The sequence below is a fragment of the Anabrus simplex genome, chromosome 7 (assembly GCF_040414725.1).
Source record: "Anabrus simplex isolate iqAnaSimp1 chromosome 7, ASM4041472v1, whole genome shotgun sequence".
NCBI lineage: Eukaryota > Metazoa > Arthropoda > Insecta > Orthoptera > Tettigoniidae > Anabrus > Anabrus simplex.
In genome coordinates, this window is record NC_090271.1 from 169,567,232 (window position 1) to 169,594,760 (window position 27,529).

General features: G+C 41.6%; 1 pseudogene; it reads right to left on the reverse strand.

Moving 5' to 3' along the window:
* The window catches only part of LOC137501550 (uncharacterized), a 60,561-nt pseudogene extending 34,142 nt beyond the window's left edge, over nt 1-26,419 (reverse strand).
* Nucleotides 26,420-27,529: the final 1,110 nt, after the last annotated feature.

The following is a 27,529-nucleotide window of genomic DNA, read 5'->3' on the forward strand; positions in this document are numbered from 1 at the left end:
AATAATAATAATAATAATAATAATAATAATAATAATAATAATAATAATTGTACCGGGCGGTACACCTCCACGCCGCTAATTTAAAATTTGCGCCAGTTGAAACTCCTCTGCTGGAGGAAGTCTGAACTTTATTGACGGTATTAATTTTTAAGTTTCTCAGAAGATGTCACTACGTGGAAATTTTGGAGTTTTTGAACTGTGCCACTTTTGATGTATTTTTGTTTTACCGGTAGTAAGAAGTGTGAACTTTCTCTTCTAGAGGACACTACTGAAAAACTACAATGGTGCACCCTAGTGCGATGTGAAAGAACTTTTTTGGAGAAATTTTTATTTCAAAAGTTTGTTTCTTGTTAAATTTCTTTCTGTTATTGTTTAAGTTGGCTGTATACCCCTCTCTTTCCCCTTGTTTTGTATTTAGCCAATCCCGAATTTCTTTAATTAATTTCTGACCAATCTGATGTATCTTCCCCCAACTTGAATATGTTGCTGTACCCTACCCAATAAAGTGATTGTGGGCGGGTGTTTTCTTCCCTAAAACGCCTCGAACTTTCCGCGAGAGTATATAAACTGCTGATTTTTGGGTCTCTGCGCCACTTCTGTACCATCTCTCAGTGTGTAAAGTACATAGCAGGGGGCGGGTAGCGCCTCTTTCTTCGGCAGCGGTCAACAACAAGGTAATGGCCGATTAATAACTTCTTTTTTTGCTAGCTCAGCAGTTTAACTCTCGGGGCGGGTCCGAAGTTTTGCCATAATGTAACCTTCCTTAAAATGTAAAGACCTTTGGTATCTATTCTATCTTTAAACTACATATCGGGATAGAGAGTGCTTAACCCTCTCGAGCTCCCACTCATATTGTTTTGAGGTGAACTTATTTTACTCAACCTATTCTTCTTTAACGTAATGTAAATTGTTTCTTTCTTAAGTCACCTCTTTAGTATGGGATTAGCCCTTGTATTAACGGCCTAGTGCCAAGTAGGTTTTAAACAAAGAGTATTAGGAGCGCAAGTTCGCCTCCTCCCAAATTGTTATTTTAGAGGTCATGTAATTAATCTTTTCTCACTTAATAGACCTCAGTAGGTTGGGTATTTTACCCCTGTGTCTATGTCCTGAGAGGACAACTTGAAGGTGGAGTTTGGTGTGGCCTTTCAGAGGCTTAAAGTTTGAGAGCGAGTAGCTCTTTCTTGAAAATTGAGTGTTGTATGCCTCGAGGAGGCTTTTCTGTGTAATTTGGAGCAAGTGCTCCTGAGCATGAATGGGGTTTTCTGCCCCTCTGTTATAACTTATTTTGAAGTAAGGTTGGGCTGATTGCCCAAGCATTGTGAAGTCGGGGCGCGAAGCCCAAATCCAGTAAATTGTGTAACTACATTTTGTTGACTTGCTACTCTGTACCTGCCTTGCTTGTTATTTCCTTATTTTGAAAAGAAAATATAACCTTGTTAATTTTACATGAACTCTAATTTCGTAGCTTGAGACCCGTTCACACCCGCACCTTCTTTCACCTCTAACTACCGCAAAAACTCGGTAACAATAATAATAATAATAATAATAATAATAATAATAATAATAATAATAATAATAATAATAATAATAATAATAATAATAATAATAATAATAATAATACACTGAGTGGCCCAAAAGTCACGGGAAGGGGTGTCCCATTAGAAAATGTGCCGTGTATGACCCCTGAGCGTTGCAGATAGCCGCGACGTAGCTGAGCAGTTTGTCACAGACAACAGTATCGTGAAGATGGTAACCCGTCGTGAGTTAACCAACTTTGAACGTGGAATGATCATCGGCGCACGGCGCATGCGTTATAGCATTGCGGAGATTACACGCGAATTCGGGTGTCCGAGGTCAACAGTGCCGAGGGTGGATCTTCAATATCGCAGAGAGAATGTTAGCACCCGCGTAAACCACCGCACGGGAAGACGACAGGTGTTTAACGAACGGACCATCACGTCGCCTCCGCAGAACCATTACTGGACGTTCTACTGTGAGTCAGATCACCGCCCACTCGAATGTAGGGAGTCAGCAACCCATTTCTACCAGGAGTGTAAGGAGGCAACTGCACTGCATAGGCTTCGCAAGCCGAAGACCAACTCGTGTCCCTTTCTTGACACCTCGACACAGCTCAAGGACGGGCATGGGCCCGCGAATATATGGACCATGGAACAGTGGCGGCGTGTGGTATGGTCTGATGAAACCCGCTTCCACTTGTATTTCGAGCTGATAGGCGGGTGAGAGTGTGGTATATGCCCCATGAAGCTGTGGATCCTGGGTGTCAGCAATGTTGTGTCCAGGAGGGAGGTGGCTCACTTTTGGTCTGGGCGACGTTCTCATGGTTGCAATTAGGCCCCATTGTCCGGTTACAGGGAGCGCTGACAGGTGCACGTTATGTGGACATTATTTTAGACCATCTGCATCCTTTTCTGTCCCTGGAGTACCCCGATGGAGATGCCATGTTTCAACAGGACAATGCGGGATGTCACCGCTCTGTGGTTGTGCGCAGGTGGTTGGAGGAGCACTCCAGTGAAGTTACGACCACGGATTGGCCCTCCAGATCTTCCGATCCCAGTCAAGCTGGGATACTGTCAATGCTGGTGTACGCTCCATGAACCCCGCACCAACTACACAGGACCAATTGTGGATAGCAGTGCAAGATGATGTACCTAGATCCCTCCAGAACGATTCCAACACGATGCCTCTCCATACTGCTGCCGTTTTGAGGGCTCGCGGAGGAGCAACTTGTTATTAACATCACATTCAGTGTCTTTCCTATGACTTTTGGCCACTCAGTGTATATAGGCCCCTAAATATTTTTACAATTTGCTTTACGTCACACCGACACATACAGACCTTATGGCGACGATGAGATATGAAAGGACTGGGAGTGGGAAGGAAGCGGCCGTGGCCTTGATTGAGGTACAGCCTGATGTGAAAATGTGAAAGAACGGAAAACCATCTTCAGGGCTGTCGACAGTGGGGTTCGAACCCACTACTCCCGAATGCAGGTTCACAGCTGCGTGACCCTAACCACACGGCCAACTCGCTCGGTGATAATAATAATAATAATAATAATAATAATAATAATAATAATAATAATAATAATAAACCCTCGAATTGCTATACGTTGGAAGAGAAATCGGGTTGTGTGAAATTTGTCCCGTAGAAGATCTTTAATGCGACGGAAGCGAACGTCGCGGAATTGTTTCACTGACATATATCGGCTTTGAACCCCCTGCTCTGAAATAATTAAGAGCAAAGGCTAACTAACTACGCAACTCAGGCCGTATGACGATTGCTTTTGATATGGTAAGTGGAATTAGGCAATAGTTTTCCCCTTAATTGTAATCGGAAGAGAGTAAAGGAAATGTTCCCTCACTTCCGCAATTAGAGATATCGATTTACAAAAAAGAAAACGATCAACAAGAGCGTGAAAATGAATTAATCTCTAGCACTTTCAGGATAGAAGGGGCTGCCTGGCCGAGGCGGTAAAGGCGTACTCGGTTCACCCCGAAGGACGTGGGTTCGAATCCCCGTCAGGAAGTCGTAAAATTTAAGAAACGAGATTTCCACTTATGGAGGTGCATGGCCCTGAGGTCCACTCAGCCTACACCAAAAATGAGTACCAGGTTAATTCCTGGGGGCAAAGGCGGCCGGGCGTAGAGCTAACCACTCTACCCCATCACGGGCCGAGGTTAACAAAGGTGGAAGCCTTTACCTTCCACTCCTCCAAGGACCTTCATGGCCCGTAGGGAGGTGACTTTGCTTTACTTTCAGGGTAGAACAATAGTTAAGAAAAGAAGATCGGGTAATAAGATTAAACTGAGGAATCTGGCACAAGTAAGTGGAATCAATACCAGGTTCAGCTAGGTTCCTCGTGGTCACCAACCCCGACTTCCAGGTTGAGAGTCATGTGGGCGTTCCCCTCTTCTAGTCACCTGTTACGACAGGCTGTGAACATTGTGTGCCGCCTCATACAGGGAGTAATAGTAGCAACATTGTAACAATCCGACGAGTAGTTTCTAAATGGCCCAGTAACTACTTGTCTGCCCAAATCTGAGATTCATTGTGTTTAGTGCTAAGAACTAAATTAAGTTTGTTCCTTCTATTTTTCTGTCTCAGTCTCATCCTTGGCTTTCACGCTAAGAAAGTGGCTGAGTGGCTGCTAGTCTTTATGAGAATGGTGTGAAAGTGTTGCTCACAGGGTTGCCCAGTAGGCTTGGCAGAATAATATGAAACAGCACTTTCTTACTCGGTGAGGAAAACATCGGGAAACTATCTCACTCCGTATTTCCCTAGTACACCTTTTCAGTGACGCCTAGGACATTTATGAGAGTTGATGGTGGATCTGTTGGGGGTCCAACCATCCTTCCGGATGAGGACTCAACATAACTACTTGTACGGTTTTCGAAGACGCCGGGGTGTCGGAATTTTAATCGCAAAGGTGTTTCCATTCGTCTGCAAGCGGTTTAACGTCGGACTAACTCAGATAGGTTTTCGGCGACGATGAGATACGGGAACGCTAGGACTGGGGAGGAAGCGCCCGTGGTACCCTGACGTCAAATTTCATTAAAAAATTACGTTTTCGTTTTTTCTACTTCTTTTAATAGAGTAAGCTTATTTTTTCTTACAATTTGTTCTACGCCGCACCGACACAGATAGGTCTTGTGGCGACAATGGGGCAGGAAAGGGCTAGGAGTGGGAAGGAAGTGGCCGTGGCCTTAATTAAGGTACAGCCCCAGCATTTGCCTGCTGTAAAAATTGGGAACCATGGAAAACCATCTTCAAGGCTGCCGACAGTCGGGTTCGAACACAGTATCTCGCGTATTCGAGCTCACAGCTCGGCACCCCTACCCGTACCGCCAACTCGCAAAGCGTAAGCTTATTTAATCCAAATATAATGTGTAGGGTATGTTCCTCCAAAAATACTTTTTTTAAGTAGGTTGGCACTACTGCCACTCCCTCCCACAGCTGTCATGCCCCTGAGGGTGGGGGACGATAGAATACATCCACAGTATCCCGCGCCTGTCATAAGAGGCGACTAAAAGGGGAACCAGGGTCTCTCAACTTGGTTAACACCAAGGTTCGTAGCTGAGTCCGGCATTGCCTCACTTACTTCTGTTAGGCTCCTCATTTTCATCTCTCTTATTCGAACTCCTTTGGTCAACTCTTGATCTCTTTCGACTCCAAAGGTATTAGGTTTCCGATAGCTACGGAATTTTTAACTTTCACGACCTTCATGGCTCTTCACATTCCCCCCTCCCCCCTGTTTTTTCCCTCCGATTAGTTTTATTAAAGGATGGTTGCCTAGTTGAATCTCCTCAGCTGTCCGCCAATGTTACATTTCTTAAAGAGGTATTTTTAATCTTTATGTACACTATTCTCTAAGTTATTCAGTGAACTTCTTTAGTAACCAAAAAGCTACAAGTAAGACATGTAAAAAGTATATTTTCCTCTAAAATATAAGTGGTATGGCATTAACTGTTTCCAAATTTTTAGGGAAAAATATCTTATTTTTGAGTGCATATTTTAATAGGGTAAATACTGTTTGTCGGGCTGAGTGGCTCAGATGGTTGAGGCGCTGGCTTTCTGAACCCAACTTGGCATGTTCGATCCTAGGTCAGCCGGTGGTACTTGAAGGTGGCTTAACTGCTTCATCCTCGTGTGGGTAGATTTACTGGCACGTAAAAGAACTCCTTCGGGACTAAATTTCGGCACCTCGGCGTCTCTGAAAACCGTAAAAGTAGTTTGTAGAACATAAAGCAAATAATATCATTACTACTACTACTACTACTACTACTACTACAGCGTACTATTATTATTATTATTATTATTATTATTATTATTATTATTATTATTATTAAATACTGTTTGTACACATTCGTAACTATTTGTTGTAAAGGTAACTCAACAGCTTTATTAACTTGCAAAAAAATAACTTTAAAGGAATCGAAACGTCTAAAACATTTTAATTACTCATTTCGCTTATGGCGTCATAAGTTTTTACAACTTACTTACTGCTTTACATATTTGCCTTATACTAATTCAACATGTTACACTTGCAATGAGCTTAAAGGCACGTGTAATCTCCTCGCACCCATAATGCTTAACAGTTCTGTTTAAAAAAAGATCCATGGTGCAACAACCCCGAAGGACCATGGCCTACCAAGCGACCACTGCTCATCCCGAAGGCTTACAGATTACGAGGTGTCGTGTGGTCAGCATGACGAATCCTCGCGGCCGTTGTTCTTGGCTTTCTAGACCGGGGCCGCTATCTCACCGTCAGATAGCTCCTCAATTGTAATTGGTACGGGAGGTCTCCTACGTGCGGGGAAATCTACAGACACGAGGTTGGTGTATTTGAGCACCGGATAAGGGTTGCCATGTGTCTCTTATTATACGGGATTTCCCGTATTTGAAGGTCTGAAGTATTGTCCCATACGGGATGCCCCTTTTTTCCCATGATTACACAACTCACTTCAGCCATGGTTAAATTAATCTATCTACAGCAGCATCCTGCATTTCAGTTCATTATTTTTCATCTAGCGATTCTACATCACATCATAATGCTGTAGTAAATTATTATCTGGGAAAAGTTTAACTAGAGGTTTTACGTTTGAGAGATGATACATTTTGTGGTTTTGAAGAAATTATTATAATTCTTTGAAATTTACTTAAATTTGTCCTGCGTTTAATTTGGGTAGCTTTTATGAAGAATTTTATTCCCATAACATTCAATCAGATGATGCTGGAGCTATATACCCGTACTGATACTGATAGTGATCGGAGTAGTAATGTGAACTCAAAATGGATGATATTTTTCCCTAAAGTTAATTTAGATGCTGTTTCAAATGTACTAGGCCTATATACTGCATTATACTAAATATCTTATGATCTAAGTATAAATGATCCAAATACCGAGGCTAAGTTATGATGAAAGAGTTTTTTCAATTCTTAAAAACAAATGGAGTGATGCAAGTTGCTTTACGTCGCACCGACACAGATAGGTTTATGGTGACGATGGGACAGGAAGGGGCCGTGGCCTTAATTAAGGTACAGCCCCAGCATTTGACTGGTGTGAAAATGGGAAACCACGGGCAACCATCTTCAGGGCTGCCGACAGTGGGTTTCGAACTCACTACCTCCCGAATACTGGACACTGGCCGCACTTAAGCGACTGCAGCTATCGAGCTCGGTAATGGCGTGATGAAAGGAATAGATGTTCAGTAAATCTGATAAAGCCAGAAATTCTAGTCTCACTTAATTTTGATCATAGTTGTCCGAAATGTCGTGACTTCTTTGAGGGAGACTCAGTATTATTGGAAAAAGAAAGCCTAAAAGTGAAGAAAAATGCTGGTTTTGAACTTTTTATATATAGAAAATGAAACAGAAAATTAATATGATAAAGTTTGTGCCTACGATGTAATTATAATACAGTAAATTATATCTCAGTCCGCCTCTGTGGTGTAGTGGTTAGTGTGATTAGCTGAAAACCCCGGAGAACCGGGTTCGATTCCCGGCTCTGCCACGAAATTTGAAAAAATGATACGAGGGCTGGAATGGGGTCCACTCAGCCTAGGGAGGTCAACTGAGTAGAGGGGGTTTCGATTCCCACCTCAGCAATCTTCGAAGTAGTTTTACGTGGTTTTCCACTTCTCCTCCAGGTAAATGCCGAGATGGTATCTAACTTCAGGCCACGGGCGCTTCCTTCCCTCTTCCTTGTCTATCCCTTCCATTCTTCCCATTCTTCCACAGGGCCCCTGTTCAGCATAGCAGGTGAGGCTACATGGACGAGGTGCTGGTCCTCCGTCTCAGTTGTATCCCCGACTGAAAGTCTAGCCCTTCGGGACACTGCTCTTGAGGCGATAGAGGTGGGGTCACTCGCTGTGCCCGAGGAAAAATCCAATCAAGGGGCGTTAACGAATTAAGAAAGAAATTACATCTCAGTGTTTTCTTGAGCAAATGTGGGTATGTCGTGTCGACATGACCTGTCCCTTATTGCATTTCAAAAGCCTGGCAACTCTACACCGGACTGAGGCAGGATTCAGCCAGTCAACGCTATTTGTGCCACTATGATTTATGCTAGTAATGGAAATATCTCCCTGAGATTATCAAAACTAATCCCTACCTATGCTTGGAGAACCGACTTATCTGTGGGCAAATCAAGATGCATACTAAAATGTGCACAAGACTGGGCTCGAAGTCAGGTCTAACGAGGGTCTGCAGCTGTCAGTGTGATGCGGGTGGACAAGTGGCGGAAATAAGAAGGCTGAGAGCGACACTTTCTGAAAGTTTGCTCAACGTGCTGGAAACATGTTTATCATCCCTGCGTGTCGCCCGTAATAGGCTACACCTGGGTGGGCCGTACAGCCCGACCCAGCAGTCAGGCAGGACCTGTGCGAGAATGCGCCAACTTTCCCACATTCGATAGCTACACGCTTCGCTGGTTCAATGGTGCTATTGAGTGAGATGTGACAAGAATCCCCTAGCTACCAAGAATTTTCTCTACTCACGAGGGAACTGTTTGGTTTGGAGTGGACCAGACTGTTTTCAATTAAACGTAGGTGAATGATAACAATTATCTCAAATCCTAAATTTAAAAAGTAATCACTCTGGCGTAAAGCCAGTGGTATTTTGTATACATAATTGTTTTTTGCTATTTGCTATACGTCGCAGCGACACAGATATGTCTTACGGCGACGATGGGATAGGAAAGGCCTAGGAATTGGAAGGAAGTTGCCGAGGCCTTAATTAAGGTACAACCCCGGCATTTGCCTGGTGTGAAAATGGGAAACCACGGAAAACCATCTTCAGGGCTGCCGACAGTGGGGCCCGAACCCACTATCTCCCGATTACTGGATACTGGCCGCACTTAAGCTACTGCATCTATCGAGCTCGGTACATAATTGTTGAAACTTGGTTAGGTGGCGTGGTGAAGTTGCCTATTCACTTAAGAAATGCCCTTGTCCCTCGCTAATCCGACCATTCATTGCACAGAGGGGTGCCGAATTATTGAGAGTGTCCGAGAAATTTAATTGAAGAGAAAAAATCCACAAGGAGTAGCTGCCTTATAACAAGGGGTACCGTGCGGTAACAGCATCGAAGTAATAGTGATGTAATGCAATGCCATTCAAATTTTCTTTCAGTATATCGGTACAAAATGACGAATTTAGAATTATGAAATTCTCCTATTATACAGCTGTCCTCGACGAGGAATACTTACTTTTCTTTGTATATACAGTATAAATGGTGATTTACTATTGACAGTGAATTATGTAAAACATTTAGACAAATATCTTGTAGAAACGAGACAGGAATACTACAACGAAGGAAAAAATTCGTTTTTTGACAGATCCTTGGGGGCCGAAGAGCAACCTAATCACCTCTCAGCAACTGGTGGGTATGTGATACTTACAACAGGGTTCGTAATGTCTCATATTTTCAGAATCAACTTCCTTGGCCTTTGAACTGTTACCCTGAAACAACGCTGATGTTTCTCTTCCTGTCAGTCGCGAGAATATCTGTACCTTTACTGGATCCGTCAATAGAGATACAGAGCACTTCTTCATAGACTTCAAATTTCCCAGATTTTTTAGTTTTCCAATACTACGCCTGACCTTGTGGTGCTCATTATTTCTCAATCGTTCCCCTTTCTATCTCTCTGCAGTGACGGCAACGGTTTTCCTGGCTTCTGCCGAGAATGCTTCGGACTGCTATCACTTTACAGTTCATTTTTATGGCATTAGTCGATTGCGAAGTTGAAATTCCTTTCTTGGTAGTAATCCATGTGTCTGATTGCGTCCATTCTGAATAATGCGAGACAACTTCTTTATCAAATCCAAAATTGCATTGTAGCAGTCATACATTAAGAAAAGCTTTTTTTTTTTCTTTTGCTAGTTGCTTTACGTCGCACCGACACAGATGAGTCTTACTGCGACGATGGGACAAGGAAGGGCTGGGAGTGGGAAGGAAGCGGCCGTGGCCTTAATTAAGGTACAGCCCCCAGCATTTGCCTAGTGTGAAAATGGGAAACCACGGAAAGCCATCTTCAGGGCTGCCGACAGTGAGGTTCGAACCTACTATCTCCCGAATACTGGATACTGGCCGCACTTAAGCGACTGCAGCTATCGAGCTCGGTCCAAGATATCTCCATTCTTTTAATATCATTATTCAAAACTTTGAAAACCTTCCTCTCCAGTTCCTCCGGTTTCTTATATCGATATAGGCCTATATGTAAAATTATCCCGAATTCGTTGTCATCATCGATATATCGAACAAAAATTATAATTTGAGCACAATAAGAAAAATAAGTAAATTCAGCAAGTAGCAAAACAAACTCTTTCTTTAAGATTACTTTTTCTGTAACTTGGAGAACGGTACCTTCTGCCATATCGCTAAACCTTCTGGTTAGAGTGTGGAATTGTATTTATCTTACAACCTCAAGCCTTAATGGATTCTGATGTGTATGGTTTCCTAGTGCTTGATGCATTTTTAAGGGTTTTGTATTTCCTTGAAAATAATCTATAGGATTGTTCTTAATTTCAGAATGTTTCTTGCGGAGGTGACTCTTCCAAATTGCACTTTTCATACATTTAATAGTTCGACTCGTTGGTTGAGTGGTCAGCATACTGGCGTTAGGTTGAGGGGGTCCCGGGTTCGATTCCCGGCCGGGTCGGGGATTTTAACCTTCATTAGTTAATTCCAATGGCTCGGGGGCTGGGTGTTTGTGCTGTCCCGAACATACCTGAAACTCACACACCACACATAACACTATCCTCCGCCACAATAACACGGAGCTACCTACACATGGCAGATGCCGCCCACCCTCATCGGAGGGTCTGCCTTGCAACGGCTGCACCCGGCTAGAAATAGCCACACGAAATTATTATACATTGAATGGACAACACATCGCTGCAAATAACACACACTGCCTATGGCGGAGTACTGTCATTATTATTATTATTATTATTATTATTATTATTATTATTATTATTATTATTATTATTATTATTATTATTATTATTATCATTTGCCAGTTGCTTTACGTCGCACCAACACAGATAGGTCTTATGGCGACGCTGGATAGGAAAGACCTAGGAGTTGGAAGGAAGCGGCTGTGGCCTTAATTAAGGTACAACCCCAGCATTTGCCTGGTGTGAAAATGGAAAACCAAGGAAAACCATCTTCAGGGCTGTCGACAGTGGGATTCGAACCCACTATCTCCCGGATGCAAGTTCATAGCCGCGTGGCCCTGACCGCACCGCCAACTCGCCCGGTACTGTCATTATTTGGGAAACCAAAAACTAAAACAATTTTCTAACTTTCGAACTACTACTTTCCGCCATTATACACAGATTTTTAAAAGCAGGGTCATTGCTTTCGGGTTCTTGTTCATTATCGTAACAAACTACAGACTTTTTCACTATGAAAGGATCCATTTTATGCACTGACTTATTCCATCGTCAGTCCGCTTACTAAGCACATAACCATAGTAACATGCAGTCAAATTAATACCGCGTCTGTATTAGCCTACACTATAACGGATTCTTTATTTTAGTTTCCGCTTCTCTGACCGCTGTTACTGCGACAATGGACCTCTCAGGCCGTGTCATACTACACTTTATTTGAATCCGGAAGTCCCAAGGGTTTGCAGGGTACCGAGCTCGATAGCTGTAGTCGCTTAAGTGCGGCCAGTATCCAGTAATCGGGAGATAGTGGGTTCGAGCCCCACTGTCGGCAGCCCTGAAGATGGTTTTCCGTGGTTTCCCATTTTCATACCAGGCAAATGCCGAGGCTGTACCTTAATTAAGGCCACGCCCGCTTCCTTCCAATTCCTAGGCCTTTCCCATCCCATCGTCGCCGTAAGACATACATGTCGGTGCGACGTAAAGCAAATAGCAAAAAAAAAAAAAAAAAAAAAAAAAGAAAGTTTTGCAGGGTAGGTAGAAAGACCTTCAGTTAGCGGTACAAGCTTCTTAACACATGAGAGGTGGCGCTAGATTTACTGTGACCCAACAAATTTTTTAGTTGTAGTTTCCACATTTTACGGCATACGGACTGCATCCACCACCTTTATTTACATTATTTGTGTATTATGTGTTATGCTTGGGCAGTAACCTCAAAGCAGAATTTACCGACCGACTTGGCCGTGTGGCTATAGGGGTGCAGCTGTGAACTTGCATTCGGAAGATAGTGGGTTCGAACCTCACTGTCGGCAGCCCTAAAGGTGGCTTTCCGTGGTGTCCCATTTTCACACTAAACACATTCTCTGGCTGTACCTTAATTAAGGCCACGTCCGCTTCCTTTCCACTCCTCGCCCCTACCTATCTCATCGTCTGATAATGAGGTATTAGACTATTGTCAAGCCGTGATTGAAAGTGCTCGGTTGGATGTCACGGTATCAATCCTTTCGTCAGGATGAAAGGGTGCTAGAGCCTCGAGAGTACTACTTCAGAAAACAGTAGTTTTCTGATTTAAAATTTATTGAACATAATGAATAATATTAAGAGCAAGAAGCCAGGATATTATCTCTTCTCTATAAGCTGTGAAATCTTTGGGAGGTGAAAATGGTGAGAGTAAAAATGTTCTTATATCACATCGATTCAGACAGGTTTTATGACGACGACGAGGTAGAGTAGGGTTAGAACTGGGAAGAAAGCAACTGTCGCTTTAATGAAAGTACAGTTCCCACATTCGTCAGAAAACTAGGATTGGAAGATTTTAAAACCGATACAGAACAGAGTGCAGAACAAGAGGAACAGAATACCTCAGTGATGATGTGATATCTATTTCAAAACGATTTTGTACTCTTGCTGGGAAATATGGTAGGCTATACAAGTTGCATAAAATAAATCATATTGTTATAGTCGATTCAATTACAGAAATCAGAAATGACCCCCACCATCTCTAGCGTTACTGAAGGAAACGCGCCATCTCTCTAGGGTTCTTCTTCTTAATGTGCCATCTTCTAGTCAAGAATAACTATCGGCATAGCGATCTTGAATTTGGATGCAGCGACGCGGAACAGACACATCGTGCTCAAGCCGTACCACTCCGCGAGATTCTTCAGCCTCGAAATTCATCGTCTGGCAGGTCTCCTACTTCCTTCTGTTCTTCATTTTACGACAGTTGGAGATTTCTGTACATGTCATTCCGCATTATATGGCCGAAGTATTTCAGCTTCCAATTTTGTTATGCCCAACATGACTTCAGTCTTCTTTGCCAGTTGATCGGTCACCTCAGAATCCGGATTCTGTCCGTCCACGAAATGCGAAGCATCCGTCTGTACACCCACATTTCTCTTGCCAAAAAAAACCCATGGCACTACAGCCCTTGAAGGGCCTTGGCCTACCAAGCGACCGCTGCTCAGCCCTAACGACTGCAGATTACGAGGTGTCGTGTGGTCAGCACAACGAATCCTCTCGGCCGTTATTCTTGGCTTTCTAGACCGGGGCCGCCATCTCACCGTCAGATAGCTCCTCAATTCTAATCACGTAGGCTGAGTGTACCTCGAATCAGCCCTCAGGTCAAGGTAAAAGTCCCTGACCTTGTCAGTCCTTAATGTACCGGGCGAGTTGGCCGTGCGTGTAGAGGCGCGCGCCTGTGAACTTGCATCAGGGAGATAGTAGGTTCGAATCCCACTATCGGCAGCGCTGAAAATGGTTTTCCGTGGTTTCCCATTTTCACACCAGGCAAATGCTGGGGCTGTACCTTAATTAAGGCCATGACCGCTTCCTTCCAACTCCTAGGCCTTTCCTATCCCATCGTCGCCATAAGACCTATCTGTGTCGGTGCGACGTAAAGCCCCTAGCAAAAAAAAAAAAGTCCTTAATGTGAACGAAATAAGCAGGAATTTTGTTCCTGATGAGTGGTTCAATATTGTACCCTCACTAGCAACATAGTTTTATGTTTAAGATTTTCACAATAAAACTTGCGGAGGATTTCATTGATTGTATTATCGTTCCTGAAAATATTCTGATCCGAATTTGCGTATGACATTATTGCTGATAATGGGAAAGAGAGGTGTAAATATATAAGATGGAAAATGTAAGTTCGTGACATATTCTCAGCATAAAATAGGTAAACGTTATTATTTATAGAACTGTACGGTCTAAAATAATGATATTTGTGAGTTAAGCCCGGTTGTGTTAAATGTCCATTATTCATGGTCGGCTCAACACAGGAATGGAGGCAAGGGTGAACAATAACTGAATAGAATGTGTTGGTAGTTTCAGGACTCACTATACCTGGGCATTCAACCGGAAGTGACGACACTTTTGAAAAGTCAAAGAGCAGCAACACAATGCACGAGTCGGCGAAGCAGTAACATGGAATTATCCTCGAGTACAGCTATGAAAAGGAGAAGCTACTTTGGAGGGAATCAGAAAATTAAATCTCGTTTAGTGGTACAATTGGTTTGTGGCTGGTGAGGGAAAGGTAAAGAGGGTAAGCTAATTGTGGCTTTGAGAGCTCATCTCAGCGGAAGAGGGCCGGCAGCCAGAACTGACATAAATATTTCCTCTAGCCGCTCAACAATAGGAAATCAGAAGTTGACTGCAGCTTCTCGACTTCACCGCGACACAAATGAATTCAATAACTGACCTTTATGAGAACGAGTGGAGGATCGCATCTGGTGTTGATTTAGTATAATGACTGGTCCGAGCTCTCCCGGTGTGAGAATTCCATGTCGAAGAGTGGAGGAAGGAGCAAATTTCTTCCAGTGGACCTTCATGTTTGCTTATAAATATTCTAACAAAACATACCCGTCACTCGTGGGCCGGTATTTGGCGATGTCCCTGACTTCCGTTCTTAGCTTTTGTTGTAATGCAATTTTTAACCAACAACCTTCGCACACTCTGTTTTCCAGTCTGAATTAGTAGAACCTGCCTAACCGACGAAATACCCAGCTGAACAGTGCTTGGTCGGTGGGTGCTTTTTTAAATTTTTTTTTACAGTGTCATGCCCGTATGTGGAACGCGATATAACTTTCTTAGCTGATATTGTTTTTTCTCCTCCCAAAATCACTTCGTCTGTGCACGGAAAATTTTCCTCCGTTCTTCAGTCCATGATTTATTGGTCCTGGTATTCATTTTCTCAGCAAAATGACGGTGCTATTATTATTATTATTATTATTATTATTATTATTATTATTATTATTATTATTATTACGGCTGTCGACCCTGACTGATTATGTTCGGTCCTTTCTGCCTGTGTCAAATTTGTGCTTCACGTAAATCCTCTATTTGCCGTAGAATCATACTTCCACCACCACCACCAACAACAACCACAACCACAAAAACAATATGTATTTTGTCTGTTGTAATTCCTATTGTTTTTCCCTCTTAATCCGTTTACACTTCAGGGTTGGATTTTCCCTCGGACTCAGAGAGGGATCCCAGCTCTATCGCATCAAAGGCAGTGTCCTGAAGCGTGAGCCTTTGGGCAGAATGATAAAACTGGATAGGAGGACCAGTACCTCGTCCAGGTGGCCTCACCTGTTATTCTGAACAGGGGCCTTGTGGGGGATGTAGAGATCGGAAGGGATAGATAAGAAAAAGGGAAGAAAACGACCGTAGCATTAAGTTAGGTACCATTCCGGCATTTTCCTGGAGGAGAAGTGGGAAACCACGGAAAACCACTTCGAAGATGGCTGAAGGGGAGAATCTAAACCGGGCCTCTGAGGGTGGCAGCTAATAACACTAACTACTACACCACTGTGGTAGAAATTCCTATTGTGAGTGAGAAAATAAATTTTGTTTCAAGTATTATATACTATTCATTAATAAATGATTTTTGTTATCACAGTACGAGAACAAGCAGTGCATCGTTTAAATCATTTGGATTACGAATAGATACCCTCGATTATGACTAATATTATTGTTAGAGTAACGAGTTAGGAACGGCACATTCTTAAGTCACAATCTCTATTTTAACTCGAGAATCAGTAACATGTAAGGAAAAATAATAATTTTACACCAAAAGGAGAGAAACGTATAAAACTGTAAAGGAATAGTTCAAAAATCTCAGAAATTGGCCTCTTATAATAAAACGAATGAATGAAATATCTCAAGTAAGAAATATACCTCCGTTTTGTACTAATTTATTCATGTTAGTTCCGTAACATTGAACAGCTGCATTTGACTACCTGCTATGAAAGGATAGCCCAGTACAGCTGTCGCGTTATGTTCCCTGACCGGGGAAGTTGAACCGAGTTTAAACTAGTTTATGTAGAACTCTAGTAGGTACCTTATTAACCCTAGTGTGTATGGCATCAGTCGCAATCACCTCCGGTGGGAGTGTCATAGTGAAAACTACTAAATACCATCCCTGTAGCAAGGGTTGCCTTCACTACAGCAAAGCGTTTCCCATTTACTCAACCAGGATGAACAGTTAAGGACACACATGCCCAGTTTTCAACGAGGACATCGATGAGGATTAAAAGCACTGCCGGAAGCCCTGCAGATGGTTTTCCGTGGTTTCCCATTTTCACACCAGGAAAATGCTGGCTGGGACTGTAACTTAATTAAGGCCACGGCTCCCTCCTTCCCACTCCTAGGCCTTTCGTGTAGAACATCATGCGGGAACGGATCGGAGCTTCCCAAATCTCTTCACCCAAAGCGCAAACCATTTCATTGGCAATAACTAGAAAACACACTGGATAAATTCACCGTCCAAATTTTAGCACTCCAAGAAACTAGGTATGCTGATGAAAATCATTTCGACTCAGACAGTTACAGAATTTACAAAGGTAAACCAGTAATCTCCCTCCCTAACAAACCAAATCAGTTTGGCACTTCATTTGCAGTGAAAAGAAATCTTACAAACTCAGTACTGGACTTCACGTCTCCTTCTGAAAGAATTTCATTACTCTCAATTAAGTCAAGAAACAATGCCTATACGCTAATCAGTGCACATGCACCTACAAACAACTACAATCAAGAAGATCCACAGAAAGCAGACGACTTCTGGGAACAACTAGTGGAAGATACAGCCAAAATTCCGATGCATCATGTCAAAATCATTTTGTGAGATTTTAATGGCCAAATTGCCAAGGAAAGGAAGTTCAGAACTGTCATGGGAATCTATCCAACTTACCAGAGAACCAATAGAAACGGAGAAAGATTAATTTGGCTTCTGGGAGAGTTTTGATTAAAATTGATATCAACTCATTTCCTGGCACTACCACGAAAGAAAACGACTTGGAGATCCCCTAACTTTCATTTAGGGGAATTCCAGTTACTTCATGTAGCGATTTCTAAAAGGAATCAAAGGGAAATTATGAATGTTAAATTCAAGAAAGGATTTATTGACTCTGATCACCACTTATATCTAGTTAAAGTCAAATTTCAAACTAACAGACCCCAAATCAGGACAAACAGGAAATTGCGAATCCACCAGGAACATCTTAGAGAAAACTCGGGCTCCCTTATTGTAAATATCTCCAACCAGAATCCATCCAACTGGTTAGAACTCGAAGAAGCATTTTTAGAAGCTTCCAAAAGTATAGGCATCCCTCCCAGGAACATGCGACAAGGCCACAGAACTTAGAACGAGAGCCTGGAGAGGCAGGGAATTCCCATAAAACTGGAAAAAACTTGGCAGAAATTCATTAAGTTCCAGAAACAAACCTCAAAACATAATCACAGAAGACTGGTATAAATTGAACTGGAATTCACAAAAATAACTCACAAATCGTTTACATAACTTCCAGACAAGTATTATCAAATTACCTGGCACCCAGCATTTATTTCAAACGTCTGGATGGAACTCTGGAAACAAATAACCAGGAAAATTGCAAACTATCAGCAAACCATTTTCATAAACATTTAAACTGTGTATCTCCTTGAGAACAGCTCACCTTTGAAAAACCCACACTACATCCAGATTCAGAACCACCTACATTACAAGAAATCAAACAAATTATGAACTGAAAAATAACAAAGCTCCAGGTGAAGACGGTATAATTGCCGAAATGTTGGAAAATTGGTGGCGAAAGTCTTGCTTCGAAACTTTATGCTATTTTCAGCGATATCTGGATCACGGAAAAGATATCTGAGGACTGGAAACGTGCACTATTCACCCACTGCACAAAAAAGGTGATAAATTGCCGGGCCGAGTGGCTCAGACGATTGAGGCGCTGGCCTTCTGACCCCAACTTGGCAGGTTTGATCCTGGCTCGGTCCGGTGATACTTGAAGGTGCTCAAATACGTCAGCCTCGTGTCGGTAGATTTACTGGCACGTAAAATAGCTCCTGCGGGACTAAATTCCAGCACCTCAGCGTCTCCGAAACCGTAAAAGTAGTTGGTGGAACGTAAAACCAATATTATTATTATTATTATTATTATTATTATTATTATTATTATTATTATTATTATTATTATTATTATTATTATTAAAAAGGCGATAAAGCTGACATCAACAACTATAGAGGTATCTCCTTGGTATCAGTCACCTATAAAATTTTCTCCATAGTTCTACTGGGAAGACAAGAGAGTTGATCAGACTAACATTAACTGACACTACTTCCCAAGATAAATTCTTAGGAGAAATATCTGAGCGTTTTGATGTCAACACAGAGGTTCGTCAAGGAGCTGGACTGTCACCTCTCTTGTTCAATCTTGTTCTATAAAAAGTAATCAGAACATGGGAAAAAGAAGTTAAAGCAATAATTCTTGGTAGACAACTGAAAAACAGAATTCACGTGCGGTATCTAGCTTTTGCAGGTGATCTGGCAATTCTTTCTAGTAATAGACAAGAAGCAATCCACTCCATCGAAAAGCTACGTGAAATTGCAGCCAAAACAGGACTTCAAATATCATACGAAAAATCCAGTACATGAAAGAGCCTCTCAGTTTCTATATGGGAAAGCTAAGATGACTAAATCTGGACAAATTTCCCAAGTAAATAAATTCAAATACTTTGGAGAGAACATTCAACCTTCTTGATTAAATCTTGAAGCAAATAAGGAGAGAATTACTAAATTATAGGAAGCATATAAATCACTTCGAACACATATATCAAAAATAATTATCTCGGAAAGCAAAACTAAGACATTATAATACAGTAATAAAACCTGAAGCATTATACGCATCGGAAACCTTAATGATTGGCGGTAGATCACTCATAAAAGATGTAGAAAAGCAAGAAAGAAAAATATTACGGAAAATATTAGCGCCAGTCTGCACAGTGGGAGCATGGATGGAAAGGAAATATCATTAAATTCATTGCCATACTTAAAAAATCTCAGACACTATCTGGAAAAGGAGGTTGAAATTCTATGGTCACATTCTCAGAATGAACAATGATAGGCTGACCGAAAGAATTCTAAATCTTGCCCTCACACTGAAAGTCAACAACAACTGGCTAAATGAAATAGAATCAGATCTTCAGGAAATCAGCATCAACCACGAAACGGTGAAGAACCGATCTGCTTTCAGAACACTGATTAATAATCATTCTTTCGTGGAGCCAAAAGCTAGAACTAATAAAACCTGGACAGATGAACGTAAGAAGCTTTTCAATGTGAGGATGAAGAGAATTTGGGAGGAGAAGAAAGCAAATCATCAGCTAAATAAGTTCAAGCGTGCTTCTCAGTTGGGCATAACGATGTATTAACAATTATACCAGGAGGTACACCTCTACGCCGCGCATTCAAAATGAGCGCCTAAAATAACTCCTCTATCAATCAAATGTGAAACCAATAATACAACAAGTTGGAACTTTAATCAGAAGATGTCACCACCGAAATATTTTGTAATTTTGTTATTATGCAGTTTCCTAACCTGAGTGAATTTCTACTTGTTTTGTTTGACATTCGCCAAGAAGTTTGGACACTCTTCCACAGATGACACCACTAAAAACTATGATCATGCACCCTGGCGCGAAGTGAAAGAACCTATAATTTAAAGAAGTTACGTATTTCTAGTTAAAAAAAACTAATTGATGTTCATTTATTTTTGGGTTGGCAATATTTACCTTTCTTTTCCGCTAGTTTTGAATCCAACCAATCACTAATTTCTGTAATTAATTTTCCACCTATCACAGTCTTCTTCTTATTATTATTCTGCTTTTTCTTCGATTTTGAGTGTAACTTTTAAACTGACCAATAAACATGAAAGGGTGTGGCTAGTTTAATCTAGAATGATCTCGAACTTTCCCCGAGGGTTTATAAACTGCGGATTTTCTCGTTTCTTGGCCAATTGATCGTCACCTTACTAAGTGTGTATGTCAAAGCAGAAGGCGGGAGGCCTTTTTCATCAAGCAGCAGTACATCGACGAGGTAATGGCCACATAACATCTTTATTTCTTGCTAGCTCCGCAGTTTAACCTGAGGGAACGGTCCGAATCATTAACTATGTAACCTAGTTTTCCTAAAAATCGATGGCTTTCTTTAAAAACCTCGTAAGTCCGAATACTTTTCCTGTCCATTATATTCCTTAAGACTGGTCACGCCTCCCAGTCCCATATTTATATGCAGTCCAAAAGAATAATTTTCGTTATGGTCATTTTCCTCTGCCAATTTGTAAAGAAAAATTAACCTTAAATACATTATACTGTAGGAGTGTGTAAATTTGCCATGCAATCAACATCCCTACAATTCGGTACGTTAAGGTCCATTTTCCTTTAGACATTAGCAAAGGAAAATGAACACAGCGAAAATTATTCTGATGGACTGCATACAAATATATGACCGGTAGGCGTGGCCAGTCTTAAGGGATATAATAGGTAGGAAGAACTTAGTACATACGAGGATTTTGAAAGAAAGCCATCGAAACGTAACTTTCTACCGGCTATGAAAAAACTCCATAAAATCTTTAACTGTAAATCGGGCATAGAGAGTGATGTACCCTCTCGAGCTCCCCTTCATATTGGTTTGAGGTGACTACGTTTTATAACTGGTTTTCTTCCTTTCCGTAATGTTCTAATTTATTCTTATACGAGTCACCTCCATAGTTTGGGAATAGTCCCTGTTTCATCGGCCTAGTGCCCTTTAGGTTTTAAGTGTTCATATCTAGGAGTGCAAGTATTCGTCTCCATTCATTTTGTGTTCGGGCCATTTATTTAGCCGTTATTCTTGTTCCATGAAGGCCCAGTAGGTTGGGTATTAGATACCCCTGTATAATCCAGAAATTGTAAGTTGACGTCGCCTTGAATAGGCTTGGAAAACTGAGAGCCTGTTAGCTCTTTTTCAAAGTGAGATTAATGAATGCCTCTTGAAGGCTAGATGTTGTGATGTTTGGAGCAAGTGCTCTTTGAATTAGGGGATTTCTGCCCTGGTATAAATTTGTGCTCTTTGGTAAATTTGAGCTAGTAACTCAGCAAATGTAAAGCTGGAGGCCTAAAGCCCAAATTGTTAAGATTCTGTATCTTGGATTTTTCCCCGTCTTGTTTATTGATCGCTACTTGCACCTGTAAAAATTGTTAAGTTTGAAGTTTTTGGAAATATAACCTTCAGTTTAATTTTAAATTCTATTCTTGACATTCTAGTTAGACCCATTCACACCGGCACCTTCTTTAACCTCTTTCTGCTCCACGGGTACCCCCGGAATAATAATAATAATAATAATAATAATAATAATAATAATAATAATAATAATAATAATAATAATAATAATAATAATAATAATAATAATAATAATAATAATAATAATAATATGTATAAAGGTTTGGCGCACCTATTGTAGCTCTGTAAGTTTGCATGATTAAATGTATCTCCTGTTTTATTCCTAATCACTTTTTGATGCGTTTAATGTTAATAATACTCTAATACTTGCTACCTATCACTAAAATGCTTAAGTAATATTTTACCTATTCATCAAGGTCATATTCATTTAATTTTTAAAGCATATTTCCTTGCATATTTTGTATTTATTTATGTCTGAACCTCCGAACCCTACCTGTTACTTAGCAGTATATTACTCTGGTGTGTGATCCTGGTACTATTGGTCACGTGCCACTGGTTCTTAGTTTAATAATGGCAGGAGGTCAGTATTGTACGTACATCTCACCTCCATTAGGGGTGTGTCTGGAGAAAGAGCTGTACCACTTCAGGCGTGGACACAAATTTACTTTATACCGCCTCTTACGAGTGCGATGTTGTTAAATAACTTGTCTCTTAATAAAGAAGTCTGGGCGTCTCGAAATTCCCAAAGGAAACAAACAGAATCTTAACAAATATGGCTTAACGCTGGTGAGTTCCCAGACGGAGAGAGAATGCGGTCTCAACTTCTCTCAAAGTGCGCACAATGGCGCACTGATGCATGCCGACACATACTTGAAATGGCTGCATTTTTGTCACCCCTTTGTATAATGCATACGAAACTCGACGAGAAGCAGAAATACATCACCATCCATTCACAATCAATTGAAAGAAAAACTACGTTGATTGCTCGTTTCTAAAGTATCTTCATAACGGTTTAAAGGGTTCTATTTCGTTCCGACGCGGTTAAAATGGCTGACATTCCTACGAACCCACTTAGAAAAAGTCTTATTGTTTGTTGTACTGTGAATCGTACGTCGGCTTTGTAATTAATGTTAGAAACATCACGAACAAAGGGACACTGAGTGCTCACTTAATGAGTCTATTCCATAGCAATGCTTACTTTGCATTTCGAGACAAAAACTGATCAAAGCGGTGCTCCTTTAGGCAAATACCGATACTATAATGGACTTCATATCGATACATTGAATTGCTTTTGTTTTACATAAGCTGAGTATACGATGCCCAGAAGCTATTATTGTTTTAATGAGGAAAATTACTCGTGAAATTCAAAATGATAAATCATAGTTGACAGGTTCCACAACATTTTTGCCGACGTGGATAACAACACGTAAACAGTACGATTAAATAGAGAGAACTCATTTCTATGAAATGATCCCCACTTAAATAAATTCACTACTTTTTGAAACTGGATAATTCACCTCAACAAACGTACAGCACAATGCAAGTTTCCTTCTTAGTTCCCATAACAGAGTTAATGAAGAAATATAACTGACATTTCATTGGATTTAAGAATTTTTTAAAAATCAAATCGATCTTTTACATAGGCTGAGTACACGATGTTCACTGCCAGTTATTGGTTTACTGATTGTATGTATGTTGGGTATTCAGCCCGAAGGCTGGTTGGATCCTCAACAGGTTCACCATTAGCTGTCATAGATGGCCTAGGTGTCACTGAAGAGGCGTACTAGGGAAATGAGAAGTGGGGTAGTTTCCCGTTGCTTTCCTCATCGAGCCAGAAGTTGTTATTGCACATCAGTCTGCCAAGCCCACTGAAATTTTGCACCAACTGACCCTATGAGCGACATTTTCACGCTATTCATAGCAGGGACTGGCTGCATAAGGAATGGCATTACTAGCATCGCTCATACCTCAGCCACTTTCATATTGTCAAAGCCAAGGAAGAGACTGAGACAGGTCAATGAAAGTATCAATTTTTTTCTAGCCGATACCTGAAGACATAGCGCACTGTAAACACTACATCTTGCCAGCATAAGATAATTTATGTTGACCAAATGTGTACCGGAAGTTGGTTGTCGACAGGCAGAACACTAAGAATTCCTTTAAACTTAAAATGGTAAGGTGGGATGAGGAACACCTCAGCCGCCATTCCCACAGTTGTTGTCTTTCACAGGTAGTGGCGAGGTGAGTGACAACATTGTAAATTCAGTCTGTGGTGTTCCACTCTTGGAGAAGCACTGCTTTAGAAACAACGGACCGAACGAGTTGGCCGAGCGGTTAGGATCGCGTAGCTGTGAGCTTGTATTTGGAAGATGGTGGACTCGAATCCCATCGGCAGCTCTGAAGATAGGTTTCAGTGGTTTCTCACTTTTTTTGAAGTTTCCTTTATGTCGCACCGACACAGATATGTATTATAGTGACGATGGGATAGGAATAATAATCCAATGTTATCCAATGTTAACTATTTTAGCGGTTATTGGAGACGCCAAGGTGCCGGAATTTAGTCCCGTAGGAGTTATTTTACTTGCCAGTAAATCTACCTACACGAGGCTGACGTATTTGAGCACCATCAAATAGCACCGGACTGCGCCAGGATAGTACCAGCTAAGTTGGTTTCAGAAGGCCAGTGTCTCAACCGCCTGAGCCACTTAGCCCATAGGAAATGCCTAGGAGTGGGAAGGAAGTGGCCGTGGCTTTAGTTAAGGTACAGCCCCAGCATTTGCCTGGTGTGAAAATGGGAAACCACGGAAAACCTACTTCAGGGCTGTCGATAATCGTGATCGAACCTACTATCTCCCGAATGCAAGCTGATAGCTACGTGACAAAAGCCGCATGGCCACTTGCTCGGTGGTTTCCAATTTTTCACACCAGGCAAATGCTGGGGCTGCATCTTAATTCATCGTTGTTCGGGCAATAGGCCATACCTCCCAATGCTCTTCTTATCCATTATTTTCCTTAAGACTGGTTACGCCTCCCAGCCATATATGAATATGCAACCCATCAGAACAATTTTCGTTCTGTTCATTTTCGTACGCTGCCGTTAAAGGAAAATAAACATTTAGTACATTATACTGTAGGAGTGCGTAAATAAGTCATGCGAACATACATTCCTAGAGTGCGGTACGGTGAGCTGTTTGCTAAGAATGAAGAAACATTTTACAATGAAGACGTCATCTCGGATATGGAACCAGAAGTAATGGAGACCCTGGTCGGGCTAGCAACATTCATGAATCAGAACTACGGCAGCATGTTGAGATCAGACGGCCTTGCAGTGAACGCAAAGAAGAATCAAATTAATATGATCCTTTTTGTTGTTAAATAGTAAAATTTGCAATGACACACGTTTTGAATATTTCAAAGTCACAAGTTTCACAAAATTCTATTTTCTTTTAGAATTTTTATTATGTGCACAGTTCAATTTAAATTTTTATTTAAATAATTTTTGTTTATAAATCCCATTACATGATGATTTAGTATACTCTAAGTATATGTAATAATATCGTCGCTTCACCGGTAAAACGTTGTATCCCACAATACTCTTCCTATCCATTATTCTCCTTAAGACTGGTCACGCCTCCCAGCCACATATGGATACGCAGTCCATCAGAACAATGTCCGTTGTGTTCGTTTTCCTATGTCGACGATTAAACATAAATGAACCTTACATGCATTGTACACTAGGAGTGCGTAAATACGTAATGCAAACGTACATTCCTACAGTACGGTACAGTAAGGTTAATTTTCCTTTACACATGGGCATAGGAAAATGAACACAACAAAATTTGTTCTGATGGACTGCATATCCATACGTGGTTTCTCCTAAGGCAGTCAGTCATTCTGAGGGCATGTCATCAATTCCTGGTGCTTTGTTCCTACTTAGGTCTGTCAAAGCTCTGTCGAATTCTGACCTCAAAATTTGGTCTCCCATGTCATCAGCATCAATAGCCTATTCTTGTTCCAGAATCCTATCATCTACTTCTACCTTGATACAAGTTTTGGATATAGCCCTGCCATCTTTCTTATTTGTTTTCTTTCCCTAGAAGTGGTTTTCCATCTGAGATTTTAATATTTATACACCTAGTTTTCCTTTTCCCGAAGGTTTCCTTGATTTTCCTGTATACAGCACCTACCTTTCCTAGGACCGTACAACCTTCAACATCCTTGCACTTCTCTTTCAGCCATTCTTCCTTACCTGTCCTGCACTTTCTATCTACTTCAGTCTTTATTGGCCTGTATTCTTTTCTGCACTCCCTATTTTTTGCGTTCTTGTACTTTCGCCGTTCGTCAATCAGGTCTAGTATCTCTTCAGTTATCCACTGTTTCTTAGTTGACCTTTCCTTTCTTCCTAACTTTTCTTCAGCAGCCTTACTGATGTCATTCTTCATGATTGCCCATTCTTCCTGTACTGCGTTTCCTTCGGATTTTTCATTTAGCCCTTGTGTTCCATGTTCCTTGAAATAATCCCTCACATTATTTTCTTTCAACTTGTCTAGATCGCATCTCCTTGCATTCCTTCCTTTCTTCAATTTCTTCAATTTCAGATGGCATTTCATGACCAACAGGTTGTGATCAGAGTCCACATCTGCTCCTGGGAAAGTCTTGCAATCCAACACCTGGTTCTTTAATCTCTGGCTAATCATAATGAAGTTAATGCGATACCTTTCACTGTCTCCAGGTCTCGTCCATCTATACAGCCGTCGTTTGTGATGTTTGAATCAAGTGTTAGCAAGAACTAAATTATTATCGGTGCAGAATTCATCCAGCCGGCTTTCTCTTTCATTCCTTTGTTCCAATCCGAATTCTCCTACTATGCTGCCTTCTCTTCCTTGGCCTACCACTGCATTCCAGTCTCCCATCACAATTAGATTCTCGTTGCCTTTTACATATTGTATTAAATCTTCTATTTCTTCGCATATTCTTTCGATTTTCTCATCATCCGCTGAACTAGTAGGCATATAGACCTGCACTAATGTGGTAGGCATTGGCTTGGTGTTTATCTTGACAACAATAATCCTTTCATTATGCTGGTCGTAGTAGCTTACCCGCTGCCCTATTTTCTTATTCATTATTAAACCAACTCCAGCATTTCCCCTGTTTGATTTTGTGTTGTTAATCCTGTAGTTGGCCGGCCCCGTGGTTTAGAGGTAGCGTGCCTGCCTCTCGCTTGGAGGCCCCGGGTTTGATTCCCGGCCAGGTCAGGGATTTTTCTCTCGACCTGAGAGCTTGTTCGAGGTCTACTCAGCCTACGTGATTATAATTGAGGAGCCATCTGATGGTGAGATGGCGGCCCCGGTTTTGAAAGCCCAGAATAACGGCTGAGAGTATGCGTCGTGCTGGCCACACGGCCCCTCGTAATCTGCAGGCCTTCGGGCTGAGCAATGGCCGCTGGGCAGGCCAAAGCCCTTCCAAGGGCGTTAAGTGCCGTGGTGCTTGGTTTTTTCCTGTAGTTGCCTGACAAAAAATCCTGCTCCTCCTGCCAACGTACTTCACTTATACCAACTACATCTAATTTTAGTCTATCCATCTCCCTTTTCAGATTCTTTAACCTACCACAACGATTCAAACTGCTAACATTCCACACTCCGACTCGTGGAATGTCACTATCAATCTTCCTGATCAGTCGCTTAAGTGCGGCCAGTATCCAGTATTCGGGAGATAGTAGGTTCGAACCCCACTGTCGGCAGCCCTGAAAATGGTTTTCCGTGGTTTCCCATTTTCACACCAGGCAAATGCTGGGGCTGTACCTTAATTAAGGCCACGGCCGCTTCCTTCCCACTCCTAGCCCTTTCCTGTCCCATCGTCGCCGTAAGACCTATCTGTGTCGGTGCGACGTAAAACAACTAGCAAAAAAAATCTTCCTGATGATTGCCTCCTCTCGTGTACTCGCCATCCGGAGATCCGAAAGGGGGACTTTTTTACCTCCGGAATATTTTATCCAGGAGGAAGCCATCATCAACACATGATTCATACAGAGAGAGCTGCATGTCCTCGGGAGTTAGTTACGACTGTAGTTTCCCGTTTCTTTCAGCCGTGTAGTTGTGTCAAGATGGCTAAGCCATGTTAAG